Source organism: Ostrea edulis, chromosome 3 (genome assembly GCF_947568905.1).
Source record: "Ostrea edulis chromosome 3, xbOstEdul1.1, whole genome shotgun sequence".
In the NCBI taxonomy this organism is placed as follows: Eukaryota; Metazoa; Mollusca; class Bivalvia; order Ostreida; family Ostreidae; genus Ostrea; species Ostrea edulis.
In genome coordinates this window covers 47,122,316-47,139,808 of record NC_079166.1, presented here as the reverse complement: position 1 = coordinate 47,139,808, position 17,493 = coordinate 47,122,316, and the positions used below count along the sequence as shown (strand labels likewise).

At 34.8% G+C, this 17,493-nt stretch overlaps 2 protein-coding genes across 4 annotated transcripts in view; one reads left to right on the top strand and one right to left on the bottom strand.

The window, feature by feature from the left end:
* LOC125677196 (platelet endothelial aggregation receptor 1-like) overlaps nucleotides 1-17,493 on the bottom strand; it is a 351,642-nt gene that overhangs the window by 15,671 nt on the left and 318,478 nt on the right. The gene's annotated exons all lie outside the window — the stretch shown is intronic.
* Nucleotides 13,589-17,493, top strand: part of LOC125649582 (uncharacterized) — a 172,572-nt gene continuing 168,667 nt past the window's right edge. The window contains exon 1 of the mRNA XM_056157956.1: nucleotides 13,589-13,913. The gene's annotated coding sequence lies outside the window, so the exon portion shown is untranslated. The remainder of the gene's footprint in view (nucleotides 13,914-17,493) is intronic.

The window sequence follows — 17,493 nt, the reverse complement described above, 5'->3', positions numbered from 1 at the left end:
GAATTTTCTTCAACATTTATATGATCAGGTAAATTTAGTAACAAACTATCAATTAATTCACAGTAACCCTTTTCGTGTACGACTGCTGTATTCAGTTTCCAGTGGCCAGTGCCTCTAATGTTGGGTGATACAATACATTAAAATAGAATTGCCAAAAGATCATTTAACCTGAGGTTATTCACAGAGGGTGGTTTTCTCAAATATATGTTTTCAGGCTTGTAACAAAAATTTTCAGTTACAAATACATAATTTATTCTACTTTTAGCAATATTATTTCCATCATACCAAGTAAGTCCAGCGCTATTTGGTTTAAGTATTATCCATAAATCCATATAGTCAAATTTTAAATGCATTTCTATCAATGCGTTTGTTCTTTTTGGCATTTTCATGAATAAGGTCCCTTACCAAAATGTAAAGTTTGCTGCAAATTTGCCGCAAGTTTGCGGCAAACAAATCAGTGTGCCAGAGCTGTTTGCCAGAAGTGTGCAGCTAATGCCGCTAGCGGCATACAGTGTGCCACTAGCAGCACACAGTGTGCCACTAGTGGCACAGTGTGCCAGAAGTGCACCACAACTTTTCCTAAATGAAACAGTGTGCCAGAAGTGCACCACAACTTTTTCTTTGGTATTCAGAATCAAAACTGTGTGCCAGAAGTGCACCACAACTTTTTCTTTGGTATTCAGAATCAAAACTGTGTGTCAGAAGTGCACCACAACTTTTTCTTTGGTATTCAGAATCGTGTGCCAGAAGTTCACAACTTTTTTCTTAAAATTTTAGAACTGAAACAGCAAGGGCACCAAAGTTCACGACTTTTCTTGAATATTTAGAATAAAAGAGCCATTTCAATATATCCATCACAACATTTTCTATAATAGAACATATATGCAACATTTCTTGCGTACCCCTTCCATCTTCTTGTCTTAATGGGAATTAGCGGTCATTTTGTCACCAAATATTGAATTCAATGAACGTTGCCCTATAATAGTTATTATATATTAAAGTAATAATTACACTTGTATTTAATTATTTCAAACACCTTTTAACCTCTTGAAAACGAATATGTGATTTTGGTGATTGAATATTATTGTCTTGCAAGACAGTATAATTATTCTCTAGTTACCTTTGCATGCTGTCAGCAAAATGTAAATGCAGTTTTTGTTTTTATTTGAGAAATGATTTGATTTGGGTGCAGTGAATACATCTTCCGTATATATTTCTTTACATTAAAAGTGGTTATCTAACGTAGTTTTATTAGGGTTAATTCTCTTGTTTTTGTACATAATAAAAAATAAATGTTCTTATTAGTCATCAATATGTATTTCAATATCATCGAGAGATTTTGAGAAGAAAAAAAGAAAATGGTTGTCATCACTTTCACAGCTAATGCCCCTTTAAAATAAGATGTAAGTGCACAGGTATCTGAATTTTAATCTTAAATTAGAAATTAAAGTGAAGAAAAAATATCTATATCTAAATAAATGGAGAGAGAGAGAGAGAGAGAGAGAGAGAGAGAGAGAGAGAGAGAGAGAGAGAGAGAGATTTCTTTTCTTTTCTTTATTTACATGTATATCTGAACATTGATTACAATTCAGATACTGGGTTTGTGAGTTGAAATTAATCAAATAAGAGTGGTAAAAATTCACCTTTATATTGTATAATTTATCCAGGTACGTTATTCTGGTTTGTGGAATGTTAATTGATACTAAGTTAGAATAATCTAAGCTGTATACCAAAGTAGGTCTTCATGGGGCTTTACGGCTCTATGCATCGCAAATAGAGATCGGGTTCAATGCGTCGGGTGTGGGATTCACTCAATATTATATGCTGAGCGCGAAAGTTGATATCAACAGACGCCGTGATGTTATACCGGTAAACATCTTGAACATGAATCGAGAACAGGAGTTGATGCAGATATTCTGAGGAGAATCTTCCAATCATTGAGTAAGTGATTTACTGTGTATCTTATAGTTATAAACTCTCTAATATATTGTTCAAAACGAAACTGACCATCGCTCATTGTATGTTGTTGCGTCAAATCTTAAGTGATAAGTCAGTGTTTACGTTTATAAATTTACATTCTTCATTCAATTCTTTGAAATTATGTGGAATTTATTTATTTTTAAATTTCCTTTGTATGAGAATAGATTAGACTCCTTCTAGTTGCATTATCGTAGCCATCGCGGATTTTTTTTCCTTTTACATTTGGACAGGACCATATAGGCACTTTAAAAATCAAAGTACTTAAAGTACTCGTGGGAGTTGAACATTGTGGAAATTCAGTTATAAAAGATAGTACTGGAAGGGTAGGGGGATAAATGACTGAATATTATCATGATTTTAGATACAAATCCACTGTTGTTGTTTTTCAAAGCGTTACAAAAGCAAACATGGATAATGGAAGGCCCATGGGCCACAACGCTCCTCGAGTAACTGAAGTCGTGTTGTTGTTTTCTAGAATTTCACCCCTTTATATTCTCATGAAAAATGTGACCACATATTATGGCCCAAACATTCAAATCAATATGGTTATCAATGCCTTGCAGTTATGAAGAAGTTTTTCCCCTGTATATATACATTCAAGTTTAATCCTAGTTATAGCTAATTCTAAGGATTCATTACTTGAAAAGGTAGTCCAATATGCTAAACTGTCACCTGAGTATACTACAGTCCTGTAGAGGATCAATGGAATGGTAAATAATTGTATAATAACTCAAAATAAATGAAATGCAAAAAAATTAAAAATTGTCGGGCATTGGAAATGCACAAGCCGAGTTGCGCAAGGAATGGGCATAGAGGGAACCGGCAGAAAAGTTTTCAAGAATTATCAAGCAGGGAGCAAAATTTTGCGAACATAAATTTCAGCCGACTTAAATCCTTTGTGACCTTGACCTTTAACCCTTGACTAAAATCAATAGGCTTCTTTGTCTCATCAAGGGCGATAATCCATCTAAGTTTAATTGAGATCCTATAATTTGTTAAAAAATTATAGTGCAGAAAACAAAATTTTCTCCAAATTTCAGTCTATTTATAGCCACTGTGACTTTGACCTTGTGACCCCGGAATCGATAGGCTTCTTGTCTTACTTAATCGATCTAAGTTTGATTGAGATCCTATAATTCGTTCAAGAGCTATGGTGCGGAAAACAAAATTTTCTCCATATTTCAGTCTATTTATAGCCAGTGACCTTGACCTTTGACCTAATGACCCCAGAATCGATAGGCTTCCTCATCTTACTGAGGGTGACAATCCATCTAAGTTTGAATGAGATCCTATAATTTGCTCAAGAGCTATGGTGCGGAAATGAAATGTTGATGCGTGCCCGCCTGCCCGCCCAAAGGCACTTCATCAGATCATAAGCCGAGTTCGACTTCATCGCAACTCCGCTAAAAATGAAACACTAGTCAAATAATATTATTTATTGCCAAGGTATTTGGGATATTATACTGTGGCTCAAACAGGGGGTGAATGAACCTGACAGTATGGAAAGCATATAGTGGAATCAGACTTGTGATGCTGGAAATCTATAGTGATTAATAAACTATACATGTACAACATCCATAACTATTTTTTTTTTCAGTTTGTGAGGGAGAATCCTCATGTCTCTTTCATCTGTAGACAAATAAACAATTTGTTTTGACCAGAGCAATTTCCAATCCTTTTTGCAGCATAAATTCAACATTGTGGCAACTGGGTTAAACTTTGATAGTGAAGTAATACATGGCAGCACCTTATCCCATGCTCTTAAAATTTCTGTTTGACACACACTCATGACATCCACTCAAACATTACAGAGTGCAGCAAAATCCCATTGTAATAGGGAATTCAAAATGGATAATTGGTACAAAATATGGTACATACTATTCAAAAAGGATAATGAATTTGACATATTGATGTCTTGGAAAAGGAAATTCTGACATCGAGGCTCTAAGCGTTTTCAAACATTGTCATTTGATAAAAGTGTTCTACATTTTTAAAAATAGAGATTAATATGTCTTTACATACATAGGTGAGAAAGTTTCCATTATTCCTAGCCGAGACATACCATGTATGCGCAAAAAATTCATAAACAAATATCACACTACTCACGTAGAAAATGTGGACCTTACCGTCATCAAGCGCAGCGAAACACGCCATTTCGAGATTATAGTCGACGAAAGCTCGGTAACAGTAATGAATAAGGTACACTCATTTTGTATCTATTTTGTGACTTTCTTTATTAAAAGGAACAGTTCTCTAATGTGTAACGTGCAATTACTACGTAATTCAATAACTTGAAGCATGAAGCAGTTTCACTTTGCCACCGGATATAAGAAATTTTATTTCGTATTCCGATCCCAATCGAAAGTTGTTGACTGGGAATGACGTGTTTTAATTCAATCTACATGTAACATCTAGCATTTTTTATAACTTGAAGCATGAAGCAGTTTCACTTTGCCACCGGATATAAGAAATTTTATTTCGTATTCCGATCCCAATCGAAAGTTGTTGACTGGGAATGACGTGTTTTAATTCAATCTACATGTAACATCTAGCATTTTTTATATCACATTTAAAAAAACCCAAATATATACACATACACAATGTTGTAGAGTTATTTCTTGTAAATTTTCTGAGGTTTCGCACCATATTCGATATTTCGCGCAACGGTGTCAATAGGGCTTGTGTGCAGTTGTCGTTCGTTTCCCTATCAATGTTTATAGGTGACGCTGCGTTACAAACGACGATTTTCAACTTATCTTTTATTTTTCTATGTCTATCAGTATCAATTTGATCGAAATCTTTGAATTGAATACAATATCATTGCATTTATTTACATGTCAATTATCAAAATTAGATTAATTCAGAAAAGTTACATGGATTATTTAATGGCGGATGTTTATAAAAGTTTATGTTGATTTACCTAGGAGTAAATCAGCTGACACAGAACCCCCGCTGACGACCACTATACAAATCAATACAAATTACTGAGCAGAAAAGTGCGTGATGACCCAGGGAGATTGAACATAGTTCAACTCCCAAAAATGGAGAGAGAGGGGGAAAGGCCGAAAAACAAACAAATAATTAGGCCTATTTCCGTAATAATTATGCTATTTTTTGTTTACTTTCTACTCGGGTTATATTTGCAAAACTGAATAGTTTATTCAGTAAATGGTGTTTTTTAATGAATGGTTGATTATTTTTTTTATTCAAATGCTTATGATTTGAACCCAGATGTCCAGTTAGAAAAGTTAAATTGCATTATGATCAAGGATGTGACCTCCAGAATCTCAATTTTGTCACTCCATCAATGCATATTCGTTATTAAAATGGATTGAAGATCTTGTCTTGGCAATAAAGTTAATTTGTACGTAAAGTCTGGTCAGCATGATATTAACAGTTGTACATCAAATATTGCATTTATTAGCCCAATGGGCTATAACGCAACATTGATTATTTCTCGGCATTGAAAATCGGTGGCCCCAGGTGTCGGGCGACGGTAATTACATGTACACACCCCTGAATGATTCCTCCTATGTTAGACGCCTTGCAAACTTGTATATATGACGGCCAATGGTATCTCGTAATTATTTACAATTTTATATCTTTTTCAGAATATATTTCATGATAGTCGTGAAGATACAGAAGTTGTGATGGTGTGTTGATAGGCTGTCTTCAACTTGCCATATCTGAGAGTTCCAACATGCAGGCCTGGATTAATGTGTATAAATCACTAATGAAGTTACTTAGTGTTATTTAGTTTTTAAAAAAGAATGACATTTCAATTTATACACACTTGCCAAGTGAATCTGATGAGACTGCTACATGTATTTGTGAGTAAAGGCACTCTGTCTTAACCGAAAAACTATTTACAGTTTATCACAACAAATGGATGGGACAGTAGAATTGTTGCGGACAATATGTGACCAAGTACTGAACAAGTGGAAGATTAGAAGAAGGTCCAGAATTCAATCATGTTTTTGATTCTAAGGCGCAGACAGCATGGAGATAGTCCTATTATTCTCCCATTCATCTATGATGGAGAAACTTGTGTAAATGTTTACAGTGTTCTCCCTAATAAGTGCCCACAAGTCTGTATTAATTTATCAGAATATAAAGTCCTTCACAGTACTGACATTAAAATTCATGTAGATTGTCTCCAGATTTTTCTGAGGAAAAGTGCATAGTTTACATGTGTGAATTTTGAATATATTTCATTCTTGTCTGCAAATGTTGCTGAAACCTGTTATTGATGCACAATGCACATAGTCATGTTATGCAAATGATAGACCTCCTTTTTAATTACATGTCCTTAAGATCATGTCAACTCCTTTGTCTTAATTGTATATACAATTCTAGCATTTATAGCATCATTTGTATAGCACTTGCTAGTTTAATAAGGATTTTATTTTTTAAAAACTTTCATTTGACATGATTGATCTAAAACGGCCAAAATTCACAAATCTATTTAAATCACAACCTGACCTTAGGCCAGAAAAGTGCCACAGTGGGTTGATATTTTTCTCTTGGATCTTGAAAGAAATTCTTTATGCAGCAGTTTCCAAATAAAATGTACTCTCATGGCCAGGGTGGGACTTCACCGAGAACTTTTTAACATTGCACAATGCAATATTTGTGGATTAGAAGCTGTTGCAGTTTCTTTAAGTTTTCTCTCACATCTTGTTATAATTATATTTTATATTTTTGGTCGGGTTGCACAATGTGCAAACAGTTTATAAAATGCTGAATGACTGGTGGGCAAGCGACAATAGCGTCCCTGTAATAGTACCTACTTTGTGTAATCAACTCCTTTCACACCTCTCACTTGATGTTCCTGAAACTTTGTACAGTTGTTAGGGATACATTGAAGATGTGTGTGTACCTTTTTGAAAGTGATCAGACATTTTTTGAAAAATTTACATGTAGTTAAACTTCGTCATTTTTTAAGCATTTCTTTAATCGACAGTATCTATTTTGTGTAATCAACTCCTCGTATACCTCTAAGTTGTTATGAATACATTGAAGATGTGCATATGTGTTTTTGAAAGTGATCAGACATTTTTAAAAAAAATGTACATGTAGTTGAACTTAAGTCATTTTAAAGCATTTCTTGAATAGATGGTAACTATTTTGTGTAATCAAATCCTCATGCACCTCTAATTTGACATTCCTTAAACTTTGTACAGTTGTTATGAACACATTGAAGATGTGCATGCGTCTTTTTGAAAATGATTACACTTTTTTTTTTTTAAATTACGTGTAGTTGAACTTGTTATTTTTTATGCATTTCTTGAATAGATGGTACCTATTTTGTGTGATCAACTCGTACACATCTAAATTGATATTCCTCAAACTTTGTACAGTAGTTATGGACACATTGAAGATGTGCATGTGTCTTTTTGAAAGTGATCAGACTTTTTAAAAAAAAATTACATTTAGTTGAACTTTGTCATTTTTTTAAGCATTTCCTGAATAGTTGGTACCTATTTTTTGTAATCAACTCCTCTTACAGCATTTATTTGACATCCTTCAGACCTTGAACAGCTGTTATGGAAGCATTGTAAATGTGCATGTGTCTTTTTGGAAGTGATCAGGCATTCTTTGAAAAATTTACATGTGCATGGTGAAGTTGAACTTAGTCATTTTTTAAGCATGGTACTTTATGTAACCAACTCAGCTTTTACTTAACATTTTCCAAACCCTGTACATTATAGATGTTATAAAAACATTGAAGATACACATGTAACATTTTAAAAATGCTTCTCTTGTTTTTTCTTTTTTTGTTGAAAAATTCTACCTTTAATTTGTCATTTTTCCAGTATGTTTCTACTGTTGTTCCTATGATAGATAACATATTTTACAAGAACCTGGTCATTTCTGTTTTTGAATCTCTCTTTTTTTTTAATTAGTATTTTTGAATATGTTAATTACTTGATATGTCATTGTTCTTGAAATTATATTAATTGAATTATTATTGTGTTTTTGTTTTGTAATATGACAGTTTATATAGGATCCCTTAATTTCGAGCAGACAGTGCCAGAAGTGTGCCGCAAGTTTGCCGCAAACTGTGTGCCAGAAGTGTGCAGCAAGAGTGTGCCGCAAGTTTGCCGCAAACTGTGTGCCAGAGGAAAAATTTGCATACGAAAAGTATACTTGCGGCAAATATGCCGCACACTGTGTGCCGCAAGTTTGCTGCAAACTGTGTGCCAGAGGAAAAATTTGCATACGAAAAGTATACTTGCGGCAAATATGCCGCACACTGTGTGCCGCAAGTGTGTGCCGCAAGTTTGCTGCAAACTGTGTGCCAGAGGAAAAATTTGCATACGAAAAGTATACTTGCGGCAAATATGCCGCACACTGTGCCAGAAGTGTGCAGCAAGTGTGTGCCGCAACTGTGCCACAAACTGTGTGCCAGAGGAAAAAATTGCATACGAAAAGTATACTTGCGGCAAATGTGCCGCAACTAGTTGCGGCAAACTTGCCGCAAATGCGCTGCAAATTTGCAGCAACTGTGTGCCAGAGGGCTTATATTTTGGTAAGGGGTTACAGTTAAAATCTCCCGCTATGATTATGTTATCATAACTTTGACAGTACATTGATATCCACCTTGACACCTTTTTAAAGAAATTAACCTTCGTTTATTCATCATTTGGTGCATATATATTATAAAGAGAGATATCATTATTTTCATGTTCAACTTTTATAACCAATATTCTACCATCTGCAGATTTATGTTTATTTTTAAATACTTTACAAGAAAAATCTTAACTTATTAGTATAGAAACACCTTTGTTGTGTGCTGATGTGGAGAAAGCATGAGTAGAAGAGCATGCCATATTAAATTATATATTGATTCTCTGTCAAAGCTTTCTTGCAAAAAAATAATATCACATTTAATGTCTTTAAACGTTTATCATACTTAGTCATTTAGCCCCCTACTATTAAGGGAGATACATTTTATGTTTACTGTATTCATTTCTCTAAGAATAAATATGAATTCAGTTACAAATATAATAACCAGAGCGCTAGTACCTAGGAGTGTCAAAATACAAGTCCATCACAGGAAGCATATCTGTCGTAAGGGTTATTTCCGTATTTGGAAATAATACAAACCGTCCTCATTGCAGCTCTCAGAGTCAATCCTTTGGATATGTACCGGCCCTTTCTGACGGTTTCCGTTGAGTCCTCATGTCCTGGATCATCTGTGTTATCCCGGGTTGGACAGACGATTTGGCATTGCCCGATCTTGGCGTAGAGTTAGATCGGGAGGGGCGACGAATGCGAGTAGATACATCTGCGAGAATATCTCCAAGTTTGTTTTTGCCAGGCCAGGCACTGTGCGAAGTATTCATTGACGCATCTTTGTCCTGACCCGAATCCTAAAATCGTCATAAGTGGTCTCGACAAATACCGACGATTTCTTTGACTTAAGTAGAGCGTATCTAAATTGGGGAACTTGGTTAGTTAGACTTAGCCTCAATGATTTCAGTCATCAGAGAAACTTGGTTGGAAGTGAATGATGGGGAGGGCAGGGTCATGTTGCCAAGCCTCTAATTAGCTTCCAGTGATGTCGTTGCCGTTTGAATGGCTGAAGCTCGCGGAACATCTCCACTGCGTATGACTTCCACATTGGTACGCATGCTCAGCTCAGCGGTGGCTAATCCCGAATACTTTATTATCACGCCTCAGACAAAATTGTTAAAATCTAATTGGTCAGATCTTGGTCACATGACGCCGTGAATAAAAACCCGTAGCATGTAAGAAAAATCCGTATTAAGCGAGTAATTTATTGTCGGGTTCGACTTGCAGCCGTGACAAAATTATTCTTAAACGAAAGGGAAGATACATGTATTTGACTAAGTTGTATGATATAGACCCCACATATACAGTTAGAGGTCTTCGACGTGATAAATTCGTTACACAGTTAGTGACATGATACGGGTTTTCTTTTCACACCATGTATTTTTCCACATCAGGTCACTAACTGTGTAACTGATAATCACGCATGGGAAGAAGTTGGACAGGCAGTTGGAGTGCTCAGCAAACGGGATGACATTCGACGTTGACCTGGTATAGTGGGGGCATTTCGCGTCTCCGCTAATACTTTTAGAGGTTCCTCCTAAACATTTAATGAAAAATATTTAATGTCCGCTATTATGGATCCACATCCCTAGATATACATATATCTACAAAATCATCCATGCATACAACTTTATTGCCTGTTCGTGTTTGTGAATACTACTTATTAGGGTAGTACTCAGCACCAGGTTTCACAAAACTACCATAAGATAAATCTCGTTTCTTTTATCGTCTGTTTAACTGCATGGGTAAATTTAGATGGTATGTGAAAGATTAAAGTATATACTTGTACAAGTTGAAATATTACTATTTTTAGTCATTTGTAACGATTTAATGTATTTATAAGATTTAATACATTCTTTTTTTTCTTCTAAATTATGTGATTTTATACGTAATTTTGTATTTCAAAAGTTACGCTGGGTTTGTGTATCATTTGATTACAGAAATTGTGATGCAAAATGAAAGTATTGAATGATGTTTCATAGAAACGTCTATGTTAAAAGACTAAGCGTAAAAATCTGATACATTGTAGATATTTTTATTTTCTCCCTCGTTCCACTCCTCCGAAAATGAAAACTTTTCTTCACCAATCTGAAATATAAAGAAACAAGACAATAATAGGATTGACGCGTTCATTAGAAGTTCGCAAAGTCACATTTGTTTTATTCAACAAAATAAAATACCAAATAAAATAAACAGGGGCATGGGTGGGTAGGGAAAACCAAAGACACAGGTAATATTTGTGCAAACTTATAACGGACGTCGCATTAATAGAACAAAACGAGTGTTCAACTATATACAACATGTGTACTGGGCGCGAAAGCGTCCCAGTGTGAAAAACGAAAAAGTACGAACTCTACTAAAGATAAAAACATGAAGAAATGAATTCATCCACCACTTCATTTGTGTCTACAAATATTCGAATGCCACAGAGCGGTTATGAAGTCTATGCGTTCAGATAAATTGGTATCAAAATATTTTTTGAAAGATGGCTATGAAACGATGTCCACATTTTTCACTTGCCGAAATGTCAGTATTGACTGACGATGTGGAGAAAGGAAAGGACTGTTGTTTTCTAAACACAAATCCAGTTTTCAATAATATGAAGGAGATTTTGGGACATGTCACTTCTAAAGTAAATGCAGTAACAACAGATTATGTCCGGTCGGGGAAAGAAATGCAGAAAAAATGGACATGCCAAAGCAGCAGAAGTAGGAAAAAATTGGCTGTGTGATATTCTAAACGAATGTTTTTCATGTTTGACGTTATTTTTACAAAGATCACATGTCGCGGATGTCCACATCCCTCATATAGTCTATTAGATTCTTTTTGTCCCTGAAACCACGTTAACATCGCATAATTTACATATCTCTTAGCACAACATTGACTATCACCATGTTCAGTATAGACTTACGACAAGTATCTGACTGTCTTAAGATTTCTAACAATCTTAGGATTATCTTAAGTTTTGTGACACAGCTATGATATGATCTTATTACAAAGTTTGGTCTTGATTAAGAAAGACCTTAATCGTATGATAGTTTTGTGAAACTGGTCCCAGCTTATTTGCTTCTGAGGATCCAATTTTTTAGCAAAAATCCTGTTCACGAAGATAAAGGTAAATAAGTTATCTTTTGAATTTTGAATTAAGCATATAATAGTTCTTATGATATATGTACATCAATTGAATAACAAATTTAACATCATATAAACACAAAATTTATAATTTTCATCACTTTATACGACCGTTCCTCACGATGAATTATATACTAGGCTTTTTGACATCAAGGAAAGCTGCTTCTTTAATAAAAACAGAACACAAAAATATTCACTCTTGTCAAGTTCTGTAAAACGTATTGTAAATCTTTTAAAAATGCTAAAAACCCGTATTTAGCACAAAGGTTTCTTATGAATGCATTATTCACAAACCTTTAATTTACATGAAAATTCGATCGAAATACATTATTAAAATGTTGATGCATTTCATTTGCTACTTGCATTGTTGTTTGATGATTAATCTCATAACTTCCACAAGAAATACAAAATTAAGAGTTGGACAAATAAGGAATTATGAAAAATTGAGGAGGACCCTCTAATCGTAACAATGCGGAAAGTTTTGGGACAAGATCTTGTAGTTTCATGCCGCTATAGTTCTGTCACAAAATGAAAACATTTTGTAGATTGAAACCTCACACCTGACTGCTCTTTTAATGACGGAGGATCCAACGATCCAAATTCGGAATATACATTTTTTTTTTTTTTTTTTTTTTTCTTACATATACATGAAATGCTTGGTTCGCGTTAGCTACATTAAGTGGATATATTAGAATTCCACATGCACACACACACGCAAAACAGGTATCAGATAAATTTAACGAATATTATGTATCAGACATGTGAACGCCATTGCCCTGAATGATATCACTCTGAACGTCCTGTATAGCAAGGACAGTTGCTGCCCCCTTCTAAATGAGTGGGGGTTATTTTGGTACTTTCAATCCCCAAGATATCAAGGCACCGAGTTAATGTTGCAATAAATTGATAGCAAGTCAGGAACTGTTCCCCCAAATGAGGATGTATTTCCAGGTAAGTCTGCGTAGTTGCAAACGGACATGTTACGCAGTTACATGTAGATGCCAGAATGTCGAATGTAGTTCCAACTGGTTTGTCTTCGAACTTTGATTGTGAGATGGGTTTTGGCTTAATATCATAGATCTGTAATATACTTTTTTGAGCAGTGTTGCCCTTGGACAATGTAAATGCACTTACACGTTTGCCTGATTAAGACATAGGGCTCACGGCAGGTGTGACCGGTCGACAGGGGATGCTTACTCCTCCTCGGCACCTGATCCCACCTCTGGTATGTCCAGGGGTCCGTGTTTGCCCAACTCTTTAATTTGTATTCCTTATAGGAGTTATGAGATTGATCGCGTTAGCGGGTTATGCATTTTTCTGCAATGTTTGCTACCTTCATCACCCGATGAAACAACAAGGAATGACATTTTATTATTCATATTTTTATGCACTTTTTAAACAATATTAACTAGATTTAATTAAGTACTAAAATATCATGGTTGACCCATTGGTTACGTTAAACGAAACAGCCAGTGCATCCTTTGACCTTGATGACGTTGCATATTTGGTAATGATTACGCAGACAGGTGGTACTAAAAACTGGATCGAACTAGTTTGCAACAAACATGTATTCATGGTAAAAGCAATGTCAATTTCAAAACAAATATAAGAGAAAAGATTCAGATATGTAAATTTATATTCTCGAGTGGAACATTAAACAATATAAAATCAATCAATCAATATAAGGTCTTACATTTGGTAGGGTAAAGAAGGAAAACTTGGTTGGGGGATAATTAGAATTACTGGTTAATAAGTGTATCATAAAAGAAAATCAATGTTTCACTTAACTGTCATTGATTTATGTATATTCAACCTGTTTGAAATTCACCGAATGTGTTGAATAGTGTGACTCGGACATTGTAAACATTCCTTTCAGCGCGTGTAAGATATACAGACCTTTAAAAGATATGTGCCTATTAAACATATACCATCATGCATGTTTGAATACGTTTTAATTGGAAAGCGCCGTAAACATTTTTTAAGATTGGTTAACTTTTTGATATTATACAAACAAAAATTCTGAATTCCTAAGAGGAAGGAATGAATTCAAAGTTTATTTACCAGTGGATCCCTTTGACTGATGAAGCGATGGTACATTTTGTTTAGGAATATCCTGATGTCTTCTTATCGATCAGAAATATATTTACAATCATTATGATTCATCGTCGGACTACTCGGTTCATGCATTAAGACTTTGATGGACTTATTTTCGAGATGACAATGTAAGTATTATCTAAATGATGTTTCTTAAGGTTTAATTTGTAAATTAGTAAATTAATTATCTATATCATAATAAGTGATAGATTTTATTGAAATGGAATGCACAGTAAATAAAATCAATAAAGGACACTCACTTTTATTTACATATGTATGAATTAAATTTTAGACACCGTTTTGATGTTCATATTAGATATCATCCCGTTAAAAACAACGTTGAATTTGTTACACTTGATTTAAAAGTCTCTATGTTGATTTTTATTTTATCTCAGTGTGTATCTGCTTTCTTTCATACCTAAAAAAAAAAACAAGTATCGCAGAGAGCAGTCATTTTAGCTCACTTGATCAACTTTCGTCTGTCAGGTCCATCCGTCTATCTGTACACTTTTCACACTTTCATCTTCATCTTAAGGAGGTATGCTACACCAGAGAAATTTATATGGATGAAAAGTGGAGGATATGTTCAACAATATTTTGAAATTGAAAACGTTCAAATTTAATTTATTTAGTCAAAAATTGCAGTTTTAGTAGAAAGCAATCTGAAAACAAAATCAAAACCCCTGCTGGACTCAAACACCCGATCTACAGTTCAGCAGTCGACTTGCTAACCTACTGAGCTACTCATCTAGTCGATGAATTTTGAAATGAATAGACACATGGTAATATTTATATTTTCATCCATGTTTTAAAAGGAGGTCAGCCATTATGACGATGTAGAGTACCTCCTTAAGAATCACTGGGCTAATTTCAATCAAACTTGGCACAAATCATCCTTAGAATAAGGGAATTCAAGTTTGTTCAAATGAAAGGTCAAGCCTCCTTCAAAGGGGAGGTAATCTAGAAAATAGAAAAATGGGGTGGTGTCAATCAAATGTCTTCTCGTGAATCACCGGGCCAGAAAAGCTGAAATTTACACGAAAGCTTCCTGACATAAAGTAGAATCAAGTTTGTTCAAATCAAGATCTTCGGGGGTAGGATACATGTAGGTCAACAATAGGAGATCAAAGGTTTGTATGCGAATATATAGGGAAAATCTTTTTTAAAATCTTTTCAAAAACCACTGGGCCAGAAAAGTTGAAATATACTCTTCATTTTCCGGACATAACGTAGATTCAAGTTTCTTTAAATCATGGTCCCCGGGGGTATGTTGGGGTCATAATAGGGATCAAAGTTTTACATGATGATATATACGAATAGTCTTTAAATTTTTTACCCCTTTTTTGAAATTTGACCCAGGCCTCTAAAATCCGGGTCATTTTTCCATGGTATGAATTTTTAAAAAAGAAATAGTTTAACCTCATTATGTATCAATTCTATTTTTACATCTTATAACAAAACCAAAATATAAAAATATACCGGTCGCTGTAGGTTAGTGATAGAGCATTCGCTTCGTAACCGGGAGGTCGTGAGTTCGACCCCCGCTCGTGCCATGGCGTAAGACGTTAAAATAGGTAGTGATTGCTCTTTCGCCAAACACTCGGTATTCAGAACTGAGAATCGGTATGGAGGGTCCAGTCACACACTGTCCTTAAAAATGGAGGTCCCGTGTCGCAGCAGGCGTTAGCACGATAAAGAACCATCACTGCTACGGCCCTGAGCGCTAAGCATAGGTCTAAATATGTGGTACTTCACCTACAGCTGTCGACTTCTCAATATGAGTGAAAAATTCTCGACGGGACGTAAAACAATCAATCAATCAACAAAAACAAAAATATGTAGATATATTTGCCGACAGCCCGCAGTTTTTAGACGGTTTTGCTGCCCCCCCCCCCCCCCCCCCCCCTAAAATTTTCAAATTTTAGGTAAATCGTGGTATCTTGTTTCGAAAAATGTACTAAACTATAAAAGAAGCAATAATTTCTTCCACTCCCGGAGAAATAAATGACAAAATCTTTTGATTTCTTGAAATACTTTATTGGGAGAACTTAATTTTTTCGAAAAACTCTTAAATTTTGCGTCATTTTATTAATTTCACCTTATAAAAAATGATAGAAAATAGTACAAAAGACTGAATAGGAGACATATTTCAAGCCCTATAAAATCTGTAAATTCCAGGAGCTTCAGGGGGCTTCGCCCCCTGGGCCCCCACTAGGGCTTTCGCCTCATAAATTGGCGCCCCCCGTAACCGCGATTCCTGGATCCGCCCCTGTTTATTGCCATTTTCTGAAACTCATTTTATAATTAAGAAATGATGATCGCGTTTTCGAGTATGTTGCAGGATAAAATCCAAAGTCGAGAAATGTTGTTTTGAAATACAGTCGAGCTTTTATATTTCAAACAACATTTCGAGACCAAAGAGGTTATCTTGCAACATACACAAAAAGAAGAACTTTATTTCCAAAACGGCCTACATTGTTTTTTTGCTGACGAAAAAGGTGAGATGGTAGGGGTATTCTAAATCTATTTTGAAAAAAATATTTCAAGTATTTAGTTTGGTGTTAACGGATTATATCATTTGCTTTGAATACAGTTCAAGAAAAACAAATTGTCTGTGTATCGCCATGTTTACATGTGTTACACATGTGTTACTCGGAATGCAGACGATTAGTTTATACAGAATGACAAATGTTCTTCAGTCATTTACGAATTTGTTTTACAACATATATTGATTGATCAGTCATCGACTTTATTGTTGTATTAGCAAAACTCAAAGTGCAAGCGAGATATGTATCGATTTTCTCATAATCAGTTAATACTTATGAAGATATTTCTTAGAATAATGACCGAGGCATTCATTTTATCTTTGCAATAACCGTGGTGGAATGTATATTCATCAAACAATAACGTCATAACTACATTATATTAAGTTACACTTTGCAAATCAATGAAAAGATCCTGTAATCTGATTATCAAACCCTTGTGAAAACAGATATGAAAACCATTTAATTTAAGGGTCAAGATCTCTGAAAACGGCGCGTGGAATATTACTGCATACCCTATGATTTTTTAAAATTTTCATTCTATTGGAAAACGAGGCAAAACTTGAGTTAACTGCGCGAATTGCTGCTAGCGAATGATCACATTAGATGGACAATCAAATGCCCTTCATCTCTTTAAATCATCTGCACCTTCAAGGTAATGAATCACGGACACTAATAGCTTTAGCATAAGCAAGCAGAGAAAGGTAGCATTACATGTATCATAAGCATTGGGGGAAACTAGCATTATCATAAGCATTGCGAGAAAATTAGCTTTAGCACAATCACAGGGGAAAAATAGAAAAAGAATAACAATATGGGGAAACACAAACATTGCATTTATAAGAATTAGGGATACACTAACTTTTACATAAGCATTAGCAAAGTTAGTACATTTGTATATGGTATTCATATTCACGTAGCATTCAAATAAAAAAAACTTACTAGCATTCAGTTACTGTTCAATTTGTAATAACAGAGAGTAATCGAGAGAGAGAGAGAAAAAAAACAATTGAAGTTGTGAGTTTTGGGTTCGAATGGTTTTGTTTATTAAATGTTTGAAGGTAAGTTTAAAGTGTAAAGTGACGAAATCTTTTGACATTAAACTCGTGAGGCGGTGTTGTAAATATAGAGAAATATAAGACCTGGATCGAAGGGGAGGGGTCTA